The sequence below is a fragment of the Mesitornis unicolor genome, unplaced genomic scaffold (assembly GCF_000695765.1).
Source record: "Mesitornis unicolor isolate BGI_N332 unplaced genomic scaffold, ASM69576v1 scaffold10686, whole genome shotgun sequence".
NCBI lineage: Eukaryota > Metazoa > Chordata > Aves > Mesitornithiformes > Mesitornithidae > Mesitornis > Mesitornis unicolor.
The window spans coordinates 13,218-34,721 of NW_010193022.1; the positions used below are offsets into that span (position 1 = coordinate 13,218).

The 21,504-nt window shown below is 45.9% G+C and overlaps 1 long non-coding RNA gene across 1 annotated transcript in view; it reads right to left on the bottom strand.

Annotated features, from left to right (window-relative positions):
- Positions 1–7,224: 7,224 nt before the first annotated feature.
- The window catches only part of LOC104542864, a 29,652-nt gene continuing 15,372 nt past the window's right edge, over positions 7,225–21,504 (bottom strand). The window contains exons 2-3 of the long non-coding RNA XR_728155.1: positions 11,426–11,626; positions 7,225–7,305 (exon numbers count right to left, since the gene is read on the bottom strand). This is a non-coding gene — a long non-coding RNA (uncharacterized LOC104542864). The remainder of the gene's footprint in view (positions 7,306–11,425; positions 11,627–21,504) is intronic.

Below are 21,504 nucleotides of genomic sequence, written 5' to 3' on the forward strand. Positions count from 1 at the left end.
ACATCATAGATATGTATGTGTATACTGAGTTATTGAGAGAAAGAGCATCGTTTTTCCTGATGTTTGAATTTCCAGAGTTTAAACTGGCAGCCAGAAAACTCAATATTCTCTCATTTAAGCTATGAGACAAGAAAATCCTACTCACTTTCATTTCCTTTTGTGTTAAATTCTGGATCAAATTTGTCTTATTTGTGTGAGGAATTCAACAGCGCTGTGACTGCCTCCTAAAGACGACAGTTTATGCTCCACGAAAACGAGGAATACTATCAGCTTTATTTATATGTACCAGAGGCTCTGGTCAAAATCAAACCCAGTTACACCAGATACCATTAAAACACCAAATGGAATACAACACTTACATGAAGTAGCTCTTGTAAAACAAACTACAGGAGCGTCTGTCAGAGAGGAAGGAGCAGAGAAGGGCAGTAAGGTGAGATCAAGCAGCCATCCAGGTTGGATCTGGATGTGGCCTGAATGCAAATGTAACGATTTGCTAGGTTTTGCGAGCAAAGATTTGAGAATCACGCGTCTTCAGCTCATCCGACCCTCACTGAGCCTGCACACGGAGCAGCCCCACTTCTCACAGCACCTTGAGAAGAGCTGCAGGTGCTGGTCCCCACGGGACGGTTCCAGGAGGGCTCTGCCGGGTTTGGAGTCTCATGAAAGAGCTGGCTCCAGGACAGCACATGAAAGAGCAACTGCAGCTGAGAGTAAAGGAGAAACCTGTATGACAGCAAGGTGTAACTTAAATATCTAAACTGTGAAGTGACTTACATGCGGGGCCAGGAAAGGGCAAATGCCATCCAGTGTCAGGGAGAAGACTGCTGTGAGCAAGATGTGAAATGGTGGCAGTCCAGAAAGGTGCAAGGCAGGGAGCAGCCTTTCAGGAGAGACCCCGGGGACACCAGCACAGCAGCAGGGAGAGGGAGGGAACCGGAGCAGTCACCCCGAAGAGAAACCAGCAGAACTCACCAAAGCAAAGTCCCACACGATGCCGCAGCAGACCACAAGCTGAGTATCATTGTAAATGTTAAAAAACCGTCCTGAAAATCAATCGACCGGCATGTCGATTTTTTGGCTGGTTTTGGCTTCGTTGGTTGCTATGGTTTATTGATGCAGACTGAACAATGTCCTTCAAATCTGCTTAAACTACTCTTGGAGTCCAATAAATGACCTGCATTCAGCTTTGCTCAGAGAAAATGAACACAGGTGTACATATTTGTATTTCTATAGACTGCGAGGCCATAAAGGGAATTTATTCTACTTCTGTCTTTCCAAATTTTCTAATGAATAATTACTAGATGTAGAGTTCTAAAATGACCATTTAATAGAAATTATATCAAATCTCATTTATTTTAAGAGATATCATTAAGTACAAAGTCTGCACGAGTGAACTGTAGAGGAAATGACTGGGAATTACGTTCAAAATTCTATTCAAATGTTTAATGTAACAGATTCCCTGGAGAACAGAAAAGCAATGGGCTTCTTCAGCATTTCCTTATGTCCTCCTCAGCAAGACTAACAGTAATTGAGTAGCAACGTAAGGAGGAGCCAGAAAGTCTCTCACCATTACGCTGAGAAGCATTTTCAAAGAAACCTAAAGAAGAGAGAGCCCCAGATGCCAAAAAAATGGTGCCTTCAAGAGGAAGTTCAGCCACTTGGTTAAAGGTGACACCAGCAACAAATCCCACCTGGATTAAAGACCTTGGCTCTTCCACCAGTTTCATGCATGTCATTAGGTAAACTGGCAAAGCCACAGTTACTGCCATTTTCACCCAAAAGAACTCAGGCTCCTAAGGGAGAAGGTCTCGAATTCTCCTCCAAACTCTGACCTCTTGTCCCTCTCATGTTGACACAAGACTTGTGCAGCTCCATAGGGCACCAGATCCGGGAGCTGTGCAGACCGAAAATGAATCCTTTTAATTGTCAGCAATATTAGCTCCTCAATACAACATAAACCTTGCACCAACATGAGGCAGAGATGGCAGGAATACCCCTTCCAGTAGTAGTCAAGACATAAGACAAATTAGAGTGACGACTTCTTAATTCCATGATGCTAAAAATAAGAATAGTACTATGTTGTGTCAGAAAGGAGTTGCTAGTCTTCTAAGCATTTAAAGATTACGAAGCACTCAAATGCCCTAGGAAGTATTTAACATGAACAGACCAAGTGCCTTGAAAACCTCAAATTTTCTCTTAGTCAAGACAATGACAGCTGGTTGTAATAAGTAGGAAGTTTGAATAACATTGCCTATACTTAATACATATTATTGAACTTAAATTTCTGTTAAACATATTTTCAACAATTTTGAATTGAATATGAAATTATGAAATCATTAAATCTATTTTTTAAATTCACTTTACTATTAAAAACACCTATAAAAATTACCTAAAAGAAACAGCATTCAAAAGGTACATACTTGTTAACAAAGAGTTGAAGAAAGTCAGAAGCTGCTTAGACCTCTGTTAGAGGTCTTCTGATGAGCAAACCTAGCTTGGAGAGCAGCAGCCTCTCCAGCAGGTGCAGGGAAAATATTTCCCTTATTCAATTTATTTGACTGGTTCAGTCCAATAACGAGTTTGTTCAGAACAGAGAAACTATTTGGCAGACAACTGCTAATTTGCTTCTCACCAGTAAAGAAAGGTGCGAGACCCCTGTGGAGAAGACAGGCACCCACCCGGCTGAGGTTCCCTGCGGGAGGCCACATACCTTGGTGGATCCATGCTGCACACACGGGGCTGCTGTGCCATGGGTGGGGGCTCCTGGCCGGCGTGGAGGACTTCTTGCAGCCCTCCCTCACATCAGCACTTGAGGCTGGCTGAGTCCTGGGCTCCCGGACCCCGAGGCCATGAGGAGATGCTATAGCGAGCCCTCCCAGAGCCAGCCAGCTGAAGAGGACCAACCCATGCTGGCACGTTTCCCCAAAGCCAGCCGGCACCGGGGGGTGGAGGCTGCTTTCTGGCTTCCCCGAGCCTGGAGCACAGTTAATAATATGCCAGCTGTAGCTGCAGACAAGCCAAGTTTAATGAGGCTACAACAAAAGCATTCAAATATGCACTACAGAACTTCTGTGGGGATTTTTTCTAGAGCTAGTTTAAAAAAAAAAAGAAAGATAGGAATTCTTGACAATGTTTGTACACACACTTCTGTTATTTTTAATTGATTATTAAAAAACCCAACATTTATATTCTACAAATTCAAAGAAACCAACTTTTTTAATCCCACTACTTCCAACAGCAAAATGATGATGTGTGATGAGTGCTTGAAATGCACTGCTGGTTGCTTTTTTCTTAATAAACATTGAAGTCTTAATTGTTTTTCTCCTACCCAGCCAGACACCACCTCTCTGTCTGCCAGGTCTCTACACCAGGACAAGTACAATCCCTCACCTCCTGCTCAGGAAACAGGACAGACATGCGAACACAACCACATCTGGAGCACCAGTGGTGCAGGAGATACCTCACCCACTCACTGCCTCTCCAGCCATGCTTCCCCAGTCAAGACACAGCAGGTATCCGTAAGGGGACTGCAAATACGGATTTGGAGACAGCAGAGGGGGCAGCAAAATAGGTCTGCTCAAGCATGAGTGGGTGAAGAAGGGGGAAAAGGAGCAATGGCTCACTGTTTCCTCCACTGGAAGAATCAGAGGGTATCAAATGAAAGTGGGTGACAAAGCTGAAGGGAACAAAAGGGGACGCTTTTCCCCAGTGCATGTTTGAACAGAGTTCTCACAATGGGAAGTGCTAAATGCACACCTTGCTTCAACAAGAAACTTCAAAACGGAAATTCATGGAAGAAGTCTATGGGACAAATTTAAATAAAAAGCACCAAGAAGTGCCCAGGTGAGTTTGCTGACAGCCAGGAGAATATCCAGGGGAACCAGCGGTACAGGATCATCAGACTGGCTCAGTATGGCCATCCTGATACAAAGACTACTTACCCAATGGTCTGCTAACAGATGGGGGAAGAAGTCATGGAGAAAAGCAAACCTTCACTGCACCTCTCCCTCACTGCTCACATCTGCAGTCTGAAGATCTTTGATGGCTCTGAAACCGTCAAGGCTGTTGACATGACCAACGCGGTTTTGTCCCTCACCAAGCCACAGGAAGGCAATGGGTGCCCTTCAGCAGCGCCCCAGCCACAAGCAATCTACTCTCCTGTCTGTCGGAGCAGGGCAAACCCAGCACGTCCTCCACCGAGCTCCTGAGAGCATTATAAAGGCCACTTTATAACAAGCATGCATTTCTTGCAGTCTCCAAGCTATCCTCACTGCATTTCTGAATAGAGTTTCACATATTGGGCTTTGTCTATAAACCCCCTGAACCACAGGCACGGCTGCTCTCACAGCACCCGCCGGGCTCCAGCCCTGGAGGGAGCCTTTCTCCTGCAACCCCTCCCTCCTCCTCAAAAAATATTTATTTACTACAATGCCAAGAAACAACCCTGCCCTACACAGACTCTCTTTGCTGTAACCTGACCATAGATTATCCTTTGCAAACAGAAATCCCAAGCAACGGGGAGAAGAGGAGGTGGAGCCTGGGCACCATCAGTGCCCCAGAAGGGCTGGGGAGCCCTGGGGTGCTGCAGTGGGAGCTGGACGTGCTCCAGTTCCTCAACCAGGCCCTGCCACAGGTGCTCTCACTCAGGCCTTGCTTCACAGCATTTGGGGTGCTTTGGTCTTTGTTTGCCTCCCCATTTCTGATGTAGCATCATATCAGGAGGTGAGAGCGGCTTTTCAGACAGCCGCCTGCCAAACCGTTAAAGACATCGGAAGGCCACGTGTTTTCTTTAAGAGGCCTCATTTAAAACATGCACCCACTTTCTCTTCTATCCATTTTCATGTATACCAGTGCCTACTTTGCAGACTACTTTTTGAACTAGATAAAAGTAGATAAAAGAACTCAATTAAAGTAGCAAGAATTAAACAGTCCCTTGCCAATACAAGCATGATAACGTGTCATCCTCAGCCCCGCACTGGGCCACGTTTAAAAGTGACAGGGAAAACGTTCTTCCTGTGTGAAAAACATGCTGCTTGAGGAAGGACATCATCACTGCTAAGAAATGTTTATCTGGCCTCAGAGCCCACAGCCAGGCCGGCCGCAGCGACCACTGGCTACATGGAGGCTGAGAAAGGGGTAGAGAGAGCTCGCTACCTCCCTTCTTACGAGGGCTTTTGGTTACGCGCAACCAAACCGCTAGCGGCTGTGCTGGCAGCACTCCTATCTGCACGCACAGCGCCTGGCGCTGCCTCCCTCGCCACCATCCCCAGAGGGACCCGGCACAAAGGTGGCAGTGGCGATTTGCGGGGGGCGGCGCCTGGCGCCCTGGCACGCTCTTATCGGCGAGCACACCGCCTGGCTCCTCGCGCCTGCTCCCGCACCACTGGGGATCTGCCGTGGGCTCACCGCCGTGCCCCTGCCGCGAGAGACCCCCCCATGAGGCCGCACAGCAAATCCTGAGCTGGGTGTTTATGGCAAGCAAGCACTGTTTTAAATTCACACATCCCGTCCCCCCCTGCAAACTCTCACGGGCACTGGCAGATTCTGCGCCTGCAGAATCCAAGAGGCAGTCAGAGAAACCAAGGCCGAGGCTCAGCCCCCACTGATGCCTCCAGTGCTGCAGGGCTGAGGATGGCGTGGAGCAGCCAGGGGTCTCACCTACCTTCGCCGTCCGGATGACCTTCCCATCTGCTGGGTCAGCAGCGCTGTCAGAGAGCACAACACTTTGCACAACTGTCACACGCACATGCAACACATGAAACGCTGCACTGACAGCACCTTCGCAGGCAGCCCCTGTGCACGCCAAGCACCCTGCGTGGGTGCAGGGCCAGCGCTGGCGCTCGGCACGCCAGGCAGCACCATGGCTCCTGCTGGCCCATGGCAAGTGGGAGCTCAGGAAACGCATGGCACAGGATGCACTGTGAATCCACCGCATTGCACAGGTTACCGCATGGCTTGTCATTAAATTTGTGCCTGTGTGTCTGTTTGACTTCAGATCCAAATTCAGATAGGGAAATGTGCTTTATGCTGTACATGAGAAATACGTATTTCACTGAGCACTTGCTTGGAAAGCCAGGCAGCCCAGCACCTCAGCACCACGCTAATCTTCTGGTATGTGTCGGCAGCAGTCCTGGAAAGAGCCTCCTCGCAGGCTGGGTGGGAACCTCCGGGTAAACTCAACCATCACCTGTATTACAGCAGTCGGGGGGGGCAGACCCCCGACCACCCAAACGTACCCTCGCAATAATCTGGGATTTTGGATCGCCGATGGGCACAAACGCTGACTGCAGGGAGACACGTGCCGTGCCTGGGCACCACGGGCCCCCGGGAGCCCCGCAGCCTCTGCACCGGGAGAGGGGACGCCTGGGACGAGGACGGGAGCCTGCGCTCAGAGCCCTCCAAGTGATTGACAATAAAAACACTGCCCCGGTGCCCATTTCCGGATCGAGACAGCGAGAACTGAGGACTCCAGGGAAAATCCATGTTTTTACAGTTTGTGATATTACTGAGCTTTTCTGGTGCCAATTTTAAAAAACGGCTACGACCTCTGGAAAGAAGCAAAACTGCATTTCAGCACGACAACATAGAAAAGAACAAAAAAAGGAAACTTGTTATTTTTTTTTTAGCTTGAAACACTAGTCAGGTTAAGAGAAAGGAGCAGAATTCTGGCAAGGACAAGAGCACTCAGACTGAGCCACAACACAGTAATTAGGGCCAGTAGGTCATTAGAGACACAGCTGTATAAACTAGGTGTATAATTAAGTTTCCACACTGCTTTTTCACAACTGCATTTCAGTTTCTTTTGTGGAAGAAAATCAGCAATTCGTTAATTTAAAGATGCAACAACAGCAGCAGCAAAAAGACAGAAAATCTCTGACTTGCCAATCAGGTGCAAGCAAAGAATAGAATTTGGGGGAGGACTAATTTTGGAAATGCGTGTAAGAAGTCTCTCTTTGTCAGTGGCAAGTACAAAGTGCCATCTGACAAAAATATTCGGGAGACATCGTCACTTGTTGACAAGCTGCCGTTTTTTGGATAAGCATCCCGCATATACGCTTGCAAGGCCATTATAATTCTTGTAGCAGGTGAAATACAAGAAAATGCAAAATTATACACTAGCATGAAACAGTTACAATACCTCATTTCAAACGTAAGCCTCATGTACAAGTTACAGGGCATTTAAAAGGAGCAACTGCAAGACTTTAATTATAAACTAGTTCCTACCGTACAGTAGTTTAGAAAAATCAGCTGCTTCCAAGCTGGCAATATCCATATATAGCTCTGCTGCTGTTTGAAACAGACAACCTGTAAAGTTATCAACAACAGAAGAGGACCTCATGAAATGCTCAGAGACCCCACCAAAACCTACTTCTGTCCGCTTCATTGATGCTCTAATTTGCTTTAAAATATTCTACCTTCACTTGAGAAACTGAAGGAAAAAAAGCTTACATGAAGCCCTTCTGACCCCTGGGAGGAAAGGGGGGACATGGGTTGAGGAAGCAAAAATAACACCATAAAATGCTGCAGCTAAACCCAGACTAACGCAGGTGCATTAAAACACATGAGCAAAATGGCCAAACTCATGGCTTTTTAACCACTTTTCTCCAGACAGCCACCACCTCGGCACCAGCGAGCAGACAGTGATGCACCGCAGAACAGCGACAGCTGCCTGATGTATGCAGCCTCTGGTGCTGGCTGGAGGATGCAGTAATTTGTAAGTCCACATTAAATTCTTTACTCTTGTCTCTAATGCTGTAAGGTAGCATCGTGCTACAACACCCACACTGTAGCAGCAGTCCACAGAAAAAAGTATAAAAAAGACTGCACGTGACACCGATAGCAATTACTGAGTCTGCTCCAGTTCAGGGAAGATGGGATACCAGTCAGTTTTAAATTAATTTTAAAAGCTTAACAGATCCAGTGTATACACTAGGTGTTTTTATTTATTCTTGGCGTATTTTTCAAGATGCTGGCTGGTTGTTTAAGGCACTATTTGCTGGACTGCTGCAGGAGAGCTCATTTGTGGGGGCAAGCTGGGAGACAAGGGAAGACAGGAGCCGACAAGGAACTGGGATGTTCTTTCAGTACAAGTTGCCCCCATTTAGACCCTTTTCAGCTCCCCGTAGACACTGGAAACCTACAGCCCACAATCACAGACATCAGTCATGAGATAAAGGTATAAAAGGCACCTAATTCTGTCAGAAGGAGAACATCTCTACTACACTGACATCAAAAGAAATGCCACACGCTTATGCTACCAGAGACGTCTAGATTTCAGCGGTGTTTTGTCCTCAAAGAAACAAGTCTGAAATACATGAAAAAGCACGGGGGGGAATGGCTGTTTGTTACCTCCTTACACGTCAAAGCAGCTGCGTTCAAGCTGTATTATAACTTCAGTGCGCCATAATGAATTTCTAAGGGATTCCAGTGAAATAGATGGTTTTTCCTATTCTTTGGAGTGATCTCCTGTAATCCTGCAACATTCCTGAGCTACAATACCTTCCTAACTTCAGCGTCCCAAAGGAAGTCATTAGTTATGTTGTATTATCAGCCTGGTGATATTATCACTACAAATATTACCTGTATTGATCTGGAGCCATGTAGACACGACTGAAACTCCTGCTTCAGATTAAGACATGAAACCCTCGCTTGCCAAGAGGTCAGGCACTGCATTACAACCTCAGGTGTGTCAGGCAGGCATTGCAGGCAACAGGGGGGCAGGGGAACTAAGGACATAGCCAAAAGGCTTATTTTGGGGGGTCAAGTCCTTAAATTTACCACACTTCCTAATGTGGCCTTAGATTTTCACCTGGGTGGTGCAAGTCTTTTCAGATGAATTGAACGAAGACGTGCATTTTGCATGCGTTCAACAAAAGTCCTGAGGGCTATCAAACAAACAGATGGATCCGAAAGGGTTTGTTTTTCCTCAAGGTGAGACATGTAAATATCAAGGAATATCCCAGCTTGTCTTCATGGAAACATTCTCATTCCAGAATATATGAGTGCAATCTTCCTATTTACTTTAAATCACTTCAGGACACTAGACTAAACTAAACAGAAAACAGACACTCTTGTTCTGGAACAAGGATATCCTCAAATGGAGATAATTAACAGCTATTTCATGCATATGCAGATAGTTGTATGGTGCCTTTTTATGACAAAATGTCTCTATAAATCATCAATGCATGTGAAGACAATAAAAGAAGATGAAATTATGCTACCTGCAATCAAAAAATAGCAATGGGAATACTAACAAATTATTTTGATAAGTCCCAAAAACATATAATTTATTTTTCTCAGTCCCACTAACAGAGTATTATGTTGAGTATATACAAAAACTGAGGTGTGAAAACACTGACTGTATTGATAAGAATAGAATCTCTAGGTTGCTACATTTTAATGTCTATTTGACTCAGGAAAAAAATGGCTCCTTTTCATAGCACTGTTGGTCACCTCACCAGCCATACCTTATGTTCCTCCAGTGCAGCCACTACCAGCAGCGCCCGCTCCTCTCTGCCCTGCTCCGCTCCCCCAGTTGTGCCATTACAGCTGCTGGAGGGACCCCACAGTGAACCAGACCCAAGCAGACACCCGGGCTAAAAGCAGCCTTTCTTTTGGTGGGGATCACCCCAGCACCAGGAGCGGCTGTGCCAGCACAACTGAGGCAGCAGAGGCTGCACAGGGACAGCTGCCGGAGCAATGCCCTGTGGGGGCACGGCCACCCGCCTGCTCTGGGGGTGGTCCTGCCTGTCTTGCTCCCCATGCAGGGTGGTGAAGGGAGCGTCTCAGAATTACCAAATCATTTGGTTGGAAAAGACCTTTAAGATCATCAAGTCCAACTATAACCTGTCCACCACTAAACCATGTCCTTAAGCACGTCATCTCCCTGTTTCTTTAAACAACTCCAGGGATGGTGACTCCACTACTGCCCTGGGCAGCCTCTTCCAGTGCTTGACAATCCCTTCAGTGAAGAAATTTTTCCTCATATCCAATCTAACCCTCTCCTGGCACAGCTTGAGGCCATTTCCTCTCATCCCATCGCTTGTTACCTGGGAGAAGAGACCAACCCCCATCTCGCTACCCCCTCCTTTCAGGGAGCTGTACAGGTTGATAAGGTATCCCCTCAGCCTCCTCTTGCCCCTGCAACTGCTTCTTTGGAAAGGATCAATGTCCCCAAGGCTGCACCCCTTGTCTTCCCGTTTGGAAAACAAGGACTTTTCCATTCAATGGCATTTTCTTGCTTACTGCCCTGCAGTAGAGCATGAATGCCATTTGCAGAAGTCTCAGGCCAATGCCATGGTTGCCAGCTGGCCAAGAAATTGCCCTGCAAGACGTAGCCTTTCAATTTTATGCAAGTTTGCAACATCTTTAGGGCTTAAAGGAGAGCACAGAGGAGAGAACCCTGGGGGCAGCCACAGGATTGCGATCTCCATCCCCCTTATGCATCATTTTACTTATGCTCAAAAAGAAGAGCAGAAAACATGGCCTAATGACCAAACAAATTAAGTGGCCAGGGAGGAATATACGCTCAGGGGAAAGAGGATGGGACACAGCTGCACCCAAGGAGAAACCAACCCTCCTGCCCCTTGCCAGCCCTCGTTGATCCATCTGCCGTAACAGCAACTGCCTAAAAATATTTTAGGCGAGTGCAGAGGAAAAAGCGAAGGGAAGCGAAGGATGAGAGTCTCTGATTTAAATACACATGAACATATCCCGTGTTCCCCTTCCTAAGATTTTATTTAATCTTTAGTAAAATCTGCAAAGCTTTTTACTACCCCCCATAAATCGGCTTAGCGTGCTCTGCAGAATACCTGCTGCTACCGCCAGCCACACAACGGCAGCCGTGTAAAAGCGAGATATGTTGGGATTGTTCGCACCAATGCTCTGAGCTTGTTCTTACTTTACAGAAAGTAAAATCAAGATCAGCGTAGGCTGATGCTGTCCTCGCTTCCATAAAATTCAAGAGGCAATGCAATAATAACCTAGGGAGAACAGTGTATTTTTAGGGTGGGATTATGAAATTCACACTATGCATTTTAATCTCAGGAATCGGCATGTTCTTTTATGGGGTTCAGAGGCCTTTCTTCCAGGGAGTTTTGCACACTTCAGTCTTTTAACTTTTTTAATCTTCCTACATTTGGAGACAGAGGGGAAAAATACCCTGCCTGAAACTTTTAGCATTAAAAAAACCCCACAACATTTTTGTCTAACGTAATTACTGACAGATTCCAATTGGAAAGCTGTTGCTTTTATTTTAATTTTATTAAAGAAGTGAACAAAGGCTACCCAAGGCACCACAATAAAATTACATTAACTGTAAAATTACATTATTAATTCTTTAATCTCACTTGAGGCCTCAAGCTGTTGCTATGTCCAATTACCCAGCTAACCACCTGTCAGAACTGCAAAGCTAGTTTAACATTACCTCCAGGACAGTTGTGTGCCCTGTGTTCAGTCAGGTCTGCCAGTGAATCGAAGTCCTGCTGACAGTTATCGCAGGTGTAAATTGACTCATCCTCCATGTCTTCATCTTCCTCATTTCTCTCTTCCTGGCTCGTCACACTGTTCCTCTCTTCCAGGGCCCGGCTGTCCTTCGCTTCACTCTCCAGCTCTCCTCCCAGGCCACCTGCCAACGGCAAGAACATCCTCTAAGTTTGAGAGGTCTGAAAAATAAGAGCTTTAAGAAGGATGTTGCACTTATTAAGATACATTTAATTACAGCCGCTCTCACATTATTCCCGACACCTTTCATTATATTAATGTGGTTTTTATATCATGCGGTGCAACAATTCTCAACTGTATTCTCTGCTGCTTAGTGCGAATCCTGCAAACACTCTCTCCTAATCTTCTCTGGTGGGTGTATAGCAGGAGTCTCTAACTCTCTGTCATATAAAGTTGTTAGTGTTTTATCACTTAACCAGATTCGCAAAGCTTTAAAAATTGGCAAGATTAATTACAGCCCATGAAGAAAAGACATGCACTGAATTTTAATTCTCAGTGCTCTCCTCTTCCCACCGCCTCCAAGACCCAATATTAGTAACAAGAAGACAAAATACGCTCTAGCTGAAGCCCCTCAACCACACATATTTCCCAGAGGTCTCACTGGACTAAGAAGAGGTGCTTTGCTGGACAGGTGAGCCTTGGGTTGTGCCAATCCAGCCAGGAGCCAACAGCGTTGCATCTGACCTTCATTCAGCTCTCTGGGATATTTTTTATCTTCATCTGTGACCAGCACATGGGCTAGCACAGACATCTTTGCCAAAAAACCCTCAAGTTTTCATGTGCCTTAGTGTAGGGGGAGACTGAGCTCTCTGGCAGCTCCAGAAATGCCCCAGTGCAGGGGGGCCGTGCACCCAGGGCCATGCCAGACCCTTTGGCCACCATGACCCCTTGGCCATGGTGGACACCCAGACATGCCTGCCGTGCCCGATGGCTCCATGCAGCGCTGTGCAGCTCACTGGGGCTCTCCGGAGAGGCAGCGGAGGTGAAAAAGCCCTTTCAAGTCCCTGCTGCACTCTTGGCAGGGAAGTTGTCCATGAGACCCTTTGGCCACACTGACCAGGCTGTGGTGACCACTAGAAACAGAGATGCTTGCCGTGCGCGTCCCACCAGCATGGGCAATGCAGCTGCGGGTGCTGCACCTGCAACACTCCACCTGCCCCTGCCAGCGCTCGCATGCTCTGAGGACACCCTGGCGTGGCAGGAACATCCCAGGAGCCATCCCGCAGCATGAGGTGGCACGGCAGGCTCTGCCAGCAGAGGAGATCCCGCACTGCGCACCCTGAAGGCCTGGAGCCCCTCTCAGCCGGGCAGAAGGGAGATGCCACCTTGGCGGTTTGGGTCTCAAGCCACTACGGAAACACCAGCGAACAGAGAGATTAATTGTTTCTAAAATTAGATCAGCACTAAAAAGATTAAGGACAACCAATGCTGAGAACATGAAACAAAGCTGAAAAATAAAATTTATTAAAGACGAAAACTGGTTACCACAAGCCCCGCAATTCAGACACACACATGAGTAGGCTCTGTTACCACTACCCAGCCAGAGCACATCTTGTACCACCTCCTGCACTGCGCATGGTAACATAAATCACCCAGTGTAAAACGCTCTGCAGTTTTCCATGGAGCCCTCGTAACATGACGCACCCTTCCAATTGCAACGGAAATATTAAAAATCAATGCCTGCTTGTGGTGTATCACAGCATCCCTCTTAGCAATTAACTGATGTGCACATTTTCAGGTTCTTTTACTGTTAAATTATACATACCTTTCTACTACAAAATTTCCATTAAGGGCTAGATATAATGTTCATCTTAACAAATCATATATGCCACTTACACAGCGGTAATGAATTTAAGGATATGGCTATAAAAAGTATCACTCGCTAAGCTCTCTGTATTGTAAGTCATCATCTGCACTATGTTTATTCAATAAAACGCTCCTCACCGAACCTCATGCTTTATAGACTCTTCCTTACATAAAAATGTATTGTAATGAAAAAACCCACAGGATTCTGGTTCTCTTTATACTACTACTTCACTAAATAGTAAGTTACATTTAAAGCTATGCTAGCTTTGCTTTACTTCACACATAATTTAGTGTACATACTCAAACTATCATTTCCATTTTGAGGACAAAATTTACTTGGCACATCTTTGCACAGTCTCATCACAGCCGGCATCACAAACATTTTAGCTCATTCAATCTTTTCAAAGCCTGTAAGTCCTGCAGACTCGATAGCCAGTAAATCAGAATGTCAGCTCTCTGGTTTTATAAGACAGAAACCAATAAAAATAGGCCAAGTACATAAATCTAACCTAAAGAACTGCCACCCACTTCCATGCCACCTGCCAACGAAGACCTCGGAGAACTGACTTTTGCACAACCTGATGAAGCAGGGTTTTAGGCAACTCTGGGGAGCTTTAAGGGACCTTCTCTAATATTTTTAGCAGAAATCTTTGGGTTTTGACAGTTAACCTGAAGACCAGCTGATCTGGTGAGTACACTGTGACAAATTCATCCTTGGTTTTACTCCAACATTTCGTGACTACACCAGGGATAAAGCTGCTCGACCGAGTCCAACAATAACAAATAATGTAGCACACTGCTTTAGGAAAAATAAATTGTACAATGTGAGATAAGAAAATAGATTCTCAACTGCAAAGCAAAATTCCAGAAACATTTTTTAATTCCCTGTTGAATGGGGATTCTGATCCTCTAGGCAACTTTTCAAAAGCGTTGTTGCTTGACAGAGTTATATGTCAAATAACACAACAGTGAATCTTGCATAAATTATTTAGCAAATGCAACATTGCTTTAAAATGAGATTTTTTTTCCCCTATGTTCAGCGAATTGAAGGAATTCTACATGTCTGCCACGCCTCAGCGTTACTGTCCTTCGAATAACACGCTCTTCAGATTCCTCTGCCGAGCTGCATGCCTGGCACTTGCCTTGTAGAAACCAAACACCGCCAAGAAAAATCCAGGGTGTTTCTTGGTTTGTTGACCTTCACCTCCTCTATTTTGACCACAAGCTACCAGCATGGGGCGCGGGTGGCCCCAAGGAGCTGCTAGCTCCTTGCCCAGGGGAGCAGAAGAGCCAGCAAGCACCAGGGTGGTGGTGGGAATGGGTGGCCCATCCCGCAAGGAGAAACTTCATGTGCAGCCCAGCTGCTCCTGTGCTGAGCTGAGTCTCCCCGATGAGGCCAGGAGTGTTCCTCAGGAACTTGTTTTTGAGGAGTTTTGCTGCAGTATTTCACACATTTAACCTGGATTTTACTGCTGGCAAGAAGCACAGGAGCAGCCTGGCACAGCGCGGGTGGGCAGGATGGTGTGCACAGGCACAACTGCGCTGCTGAAAGCAACGGGGTCACCACAGGGGGCCAAGGCGCTGCTGGCACCGGGTGCGGGGGGGAGTTTGAGGCTGGGCCTGGCTCCGAAGGGACACATCTGTGCGCAAAGGGGCTTCTTGGTGGCCAGAACCAATGGCACCTGCTGAAGTCTCCAAAGATCAGAGGCCACCTCGCAGCATCGAGCACAGATACGTGCATTTACTGAAGCACCTAGCCTTTAAGGTGGCCTTGGATTTTAGTGACTGAAATGCAGCAGTAAGTACTTTCTATCCAGATCGCTAATAAAATAACACCAGAGCTCTTGATCTGCGAGGAATTTGTGCAGGGAGGGGGGCGCAGTGCCCCGGGCACACAGTTTCCCTCCTCTGGGGTGGCTGTGCACAGCACAAGGGGATGGCGAACACCAGCAGAAGGGAGCTGACAGCACCACGTCTTTGGATAAACGATCGCTAATTAATTCTAAAGGGAGGGGAAAAAAATGCCCCTGCATTTCACAGAAGTGTTATTAGTAATTTCTAAATGAACCTGCCATCGCTAATGATGGCTTTAACGATTTTCTTTTATGAGTGAGAAAGGATACAATTTGAGACATCAGCCTGGGAAGTATACCTCATTCTACCCAAAATGTCAGGAAACAGGGGTGGGTGCTCTTTGGTTTTCTTTTTTGTTTTCTTTTTTTTCCCCTTTTTTCCTCCCCTGTAGCACAGTGGAAGGCCTGCAGGGCTTTACACAAGAAGAATATTTTACCCTATGACCTAAACAATCTGGCCAACAGTCAAGAATATGTTATTCTAATTGCCACTAAAGTTGATGTTTAAATGACTCTTGGTTTTTCTGTAAAAGCCAGCTTACACTCTCGAAAGTTACAATTTCAAAGGGGACATAGCAAGAACTGGGAGTGTTCCTGCCTGACCTGGTGGTCCAAGGAATGTGGCAAACTTGGCAAAGCTGGAAAAGTGAATTCCCAAAGGCAAGGCTTGAAAGTTGCAGTCAGTGGAAATGCTTTCTGAGCTGTGCTCAAAACAGCTCTGTTACAGGAACAACGCACTCCTAAAGCCAAATATTTGAAAACAGACTATGTGTACCACGTTCAACTGAAGTCAAGAGCAAATTTCCACTCGCTTCAGTCAGAGCGGGATTTACGGCACCACGGCCACGCCAGGGTTGTGCTCGGAGCCGAGCGCGGCAGAGCCTGGGCCCAGGGCTGCAGTGCCAGCCCCACTCCGGTGGCAGCAGCAGACGGTGTTGTGGACTTCAGTGAGCCAGGCAGGACTGGAAACACGGGAAGGTCAGAGCCACACCAGGGTGATGTTGATACCTGCCTACAATTTCCACCCAGGGACACAGGAATGGGTAACACCGTGCAACACATGGGCCAGAGAAATCAAAAACGGAGCAAACCTCTTAGCTTGTTTTTTCAGCTGTGGAATCAAATACAGGGAGTTTAAACTTTATCTTATCAGCACAGTACAGGGCAAACAAGCCTTTCTGAGCCAGTAAATTCTCTGGGACTTTTCTTAATTTTATTTTTTTTAAGCCTGAGGACTTTTTAGAGCTGGGTTTTATTTTAAATCTAGGATTGTTCTTTGGAACATACTACTTAGTGCAGGGTCATGTCTGGCTTTAAATACCTCCAGAGGTACGGCTACAGTCTACAGCGTGCCCAAAGTTACGCTGTACAGACCGTCCCCTAAGCAGGCACATACACATGCACACACTGCCCAGGCTGCGAGGCAAGAGACAAAATGAAGAGGGGCAAAGAGGCATCTCTTCATTCCCCTGCCTTGGTTCAAAGGAAAAACAATCACAGGTCTCACAAAGGGCTATGACAATTCCTAGAAATTTTCCAGAGGTGCAGGACAAGTGATAAGAGTAAATGGCACCGAAGAAATAAACACCAGCAGCTGGAGGACTGATGGGTACTGGCACACAACCGCATCTCCTGGGACTCAGCGGAGCCCTGAGGCGCCTGTCCAGGGGTGCAGTCTTCCTGCCCTCTCTCCCAGGCGCAGGGCTGTGCTCAGCCCCCCACAAGACAAAAGGAAAGGAAATTTCGTCTATAATTAGGAAGTGAGAACAAAAGAAACAAATGACTTAAAGGAAAAGCCTAATCTAAACGTTGGTTAGTAAACGTTTCACTCGGTGTCAAATACCACATCAGCGCGGGGGAGGTCTCTGCTTTGATGTGGTTTGTTAATCTCAGCGTTGCCTCTCGCACTGTCACACAGCAAGAGAGCCCAAAGTGCTCTCTCATTTGTGGGCAAAGAGGAACAAATGGAAGCAGAAAAGCCCCGAATGTTTCAGTACTGAAAACACCAACAAACCTCAGCTGAAATCTTCCCATCAGATGAAAAGTCTTGGCTTTGCTGGGTAACACCGGTCTGTGGCTATTCAACATTTCAAAAACCGCCTTTTTCAAGCACTTGCACCTTGTGTGCAGGTGTGTGTGTGTGTGCAACCCCTCAATGGGCTGGGGCCCTAACATGAGCCATGTAACCACCGCGACCATACCCTCCACAGGGCAGCCAAAAGCCCACTCCCACCAAGCAAATAATCGAGTCAGAAAGCGCAGCCTGCATCCCAGGCCTCAGAGCAGAGCCAGGGAGCAGAGGCAGCTCGTGCCACACACCAAATCCTCGCTACATGCATCAAAAGCAAGCTGGTTTGGTGCTCTATCACGCAGTGCAGTGTAAGTCTTTCACGTAGCGTCAAACCACATGGGGTAAAAAAAAAAAAAAAGGTGCCTAGCTGAAAAACAAAGAGGACAACAAGGATAACACATGAAACACTACGGTACATTCACACAACATCGAACTGCACGGGACGAAAGCACAGCAGAGCAGAGCGAGAGCAGCGCAATCCTGCCAACGCTCAGTCGCTGTGTCACGCAACTCGCAGGCTGAAGAAATCCACGCATCAGATCTTGTCTTCACACAACGAAGAAGGAAAAACAATCACAATACCAAAAAAATTATTTGATCCAGCATGTAGTTAATGGTGTTGGCCTCCTAAGACTTACAACTTAATAAAATTGATCTCGCTGCAGTACTGTAATGAAGAACAGTAGGATAAGGCTACCCTTGAACCATGAAAATTGTATATTGTTACCTCCTCGTGCCCTCCTAGGGCTATGGCCCTGCAGCCTCTCCAAGCTGTCATTTGTCTGGCTCTGACAGCAGCCTCCACCAACAAGCGGCAACAGCGGCTACTAGAGCTGCTTTTGGCAAGGCGAGGGAAGAGGGAGAGTGCCCAGTGCTCGGTATCCCTCTGGATAATAATCCACAGGATAAAAACACAGATTATCGTAATACAGTTCTGTGTGAAGTGTGTTAACAATAAACTACACAAAAGTCAGACTTTAGGAAGCGTACATTGTAACTACAGTTTTCCCAGATTGGCAACATCCTGAAGTATCCCCCATGAGTTCCCAGGCAGAGGAGGAGCCGGCAGAGGCCTGGCAGCTCGGTGCACGGTCCCTCCCTGCAGCACGGTCACAGGTGCTGCATACACAAAATGTGCAACCTGTGCATCGCGAGCCCTGTTTTCACCTGAGCCTACCTCTACCTGGTTATCTCTACATGGTACAGAGACATATCACACATTTTATATAAATGTATGTATGGTACAATTACCCTGTTTCTCCAGCGGAACCACAACTTCGCCCTGGGTTGTTTCTGCCTCCACGCAGCCCCAACCTCGCTGCTGGTATGTGCACAGTAACTCCCAGAACGTATATATATTTATGTATACAGTCCTGACCCCACGGTCTCTACCTCAGCATAACTATTTACATCTGGCACCTGACCTGACGCCCACCGGCTCACTCAGCCAAGGATTTTTCCATCCCACTCACACACAAAGCCACCCTCCAAGCCCGCTTTTCTTGGCTTTCCAGACTTCTGCAGCATCCTTTAGTCCACATGCTAGAGAAACCTTTTATTAAATGCTGCTAATTTTTTTATTGATCACACTGTGAGCCATTTCATTTTCCATTATAGCAGAAATCTCCTATAGGAGCATTCAGATTAAGTTTCTTTATTCTGTCTCTAGTAGCATGTCACTTTTAATCAGTTTTTAGTTTCATTATTGCTTAAAAATTAGAACGCAGTTTCTCTGTTCTTTATTGCTTTTTTTTAAGTTTAGTTACTGAAAGGTTATTAAACTTGGAAAATATACAGACAGGCGTAACGTGCTAAATAAATGCCCTACTGTCTCTAACCAACTTTAACATTAGCTTTTTTATAATTTTTAGGTTTATTTTCACTGAAAGACTGCTTGTAATTATTACTCATGTTCTCCCCAAACACTTATGTTACTAAAGTGTGAAATGTCTTCTAACACAAAGACAGTTCTCTGGGAAGTAATTACAAAAATGCATTCAGGGGCAATAATTTTATATTAACTGTCAGCAGCATACATCTTCTGAAAAGGCACTTGTTACCGAGGAATTATTTGTGCGGAATTTGAAGGCACTGAAGGCGAAGGAAAACTGCAGCAACGCATTAAACCGAAACTCCAGCTCCCTCATCTAGGGTCAGTTTATGTTTAAATCATTACCATGAAGGCAACCTCACACCTTCCAAGCAGTCTATTAGAAAGACAATTTCAATTTATGCACAAATTGGACACAGGCTCCAGTTTTCAGTGAGGAACAATTTACACCCCCTTCTCAAGGAAATTTCTGAGCAGCTTATCAAAGAGATATATCTGAAAATTATGGGCTTCTATTAACCTTTCACTGACGACACTAAAAATACTTGCTAATGATTTATGGGCAGCTACAAAAATAGTGGCCTCAAAACTGACCAGGCACATTAAAAAGATATCTGTGCCTCTAATGGCTACGAGAAAAGATTTAATGAATATTTCATAGTAACTTTTAGCCTGTAGGCTAATCCCGCAGTCCTCAGGAAGGCAAAATAATTCAGTGGAATTAAAAATTCTTTAAAAAGTGAAACTCAGCAATAGTGATTAAGCATCACATCCATTTAAAAGTGTTTTTTCTAAAAAATTAGATAAAGAAATCACAAAACCAACACTAAACAGTAAAATTCCCTCTTAATCATACCTGAAGGTAATGTTTCAGCCTTTCTAGTACTTTTACCAAAATGATTTAGATGTTACTATGTTATGCGACAATGCATTTATACACCGAAAAGCAGACAGAGAGCTAAGTTGTTATTATTTATTTGCACCCAAGCAGCAGTGGGATTGTACTTTATAGCATTAACAGCACACGGTGTTTATCAGCTCTTCAGCGTCTGGCAACAGATTTAGGGGTATAAATATGGGAAGGGAACACTTCCCGCCATGTAACGTGCTGGAAGTGAACGTTGGGATCAGCCCAGCGATCGGCCTCACCCCCCCAGGGTGCTGCCAGGGTGACAGGGGGCCCTTATTCCTCTGCTCACTGGTGCTCAGCCGCCCTGGCCCCAGCAGGGCTGTGAGGAGAGCAGCGCCCTTCTTCTGCACGGGGTCTCTCCCACAGGGAAGGTTTTGGTGGGCAGTGGTGGGGCCTGGCGGGTCGTCAGCAATGGCGGAGCCAAGGAGGAAGGCACCGCGCCTGGGCACGTCTGACCTACAAAAGCTGTGCAGGGCATTACCTGCCCCTGGAGACACGATGCTGTCCACTCCCAGAGCCTCCAGGTGATCTGGATGGGGCTAAGTGCCACCTCCAGCGCCAGGTAACGAGGTTCAGATCAAAACTGATCTAAAATTCATTTGTACGCATGAGGAAATTAGTATGCAGCAAGAAGTAACTGCAAAGTGAAATGCACTTCTTCGCAGAACCGTACGTTCACTCTTTGACACACAACTGATAGATAATACTGACCATAGTAACCTAATAAAATTCATGTAAATTTTCACCGCAGAAGTGACACTTTTATTTAGGTATAGGAATATTTTCATAATGCTCAATGTATTGTTTCTCAAGTCTCTGTTGAAAACAAGTGTCCTGTTTCCAGCAGCAAAATGGAATCGGATGGAAATGTTTCCATCCCACTCACACCTAACACAGGACATCTTAATCACATTTTAATTTACAGGCATGACAAAACCTTTTATTTTCTTTTAAGGAAACGGTGTGAAAGATTTTTTGCTGGTTTACTTTAAGGTAAAGCCAGATATCTGTAAAACTTAAATCTACAGCTCCCTGAGCAGACAAAAAAATTCAGAAGGCTTCATAAAATTCACATGTGGCTTGTTATTGCAGCTGCATATCAAATGCAAGAGTAAGGTATTGAGTGGTTCTGCTCAGAATAGCAGCTGCTTGAACCCATGATTAAAATAAACCTGTTGATTTTTAAAGAGAGAAAAATTACAGATGATGTAGTTTGTCATAAGTGACAAATGTGACTGTGTATTTCAATGTTTGAATCCCTGTTGCCCTGTTCAAAATGCAGGTTCCTTTACTGTTCCTCTACAAGGTCCAGGACTTTGAACTGTCCTTCCTGCAGGTCAGTTCTGGCCCCAGTAGATTCCCTTCCTTGGGATCTAACAGCCTTTTCTCCATGCTTAGGATGCAGATTTGTTTAAAAACTAAGATGAAGAGAAATGCCTTTCACAACCCAAACCTACAGAATCCTACGGGCAGCATTTGCATTCATCTTTTCATATCGATAAAAACCCCAAAAGATGAGCACTGAGAGGGA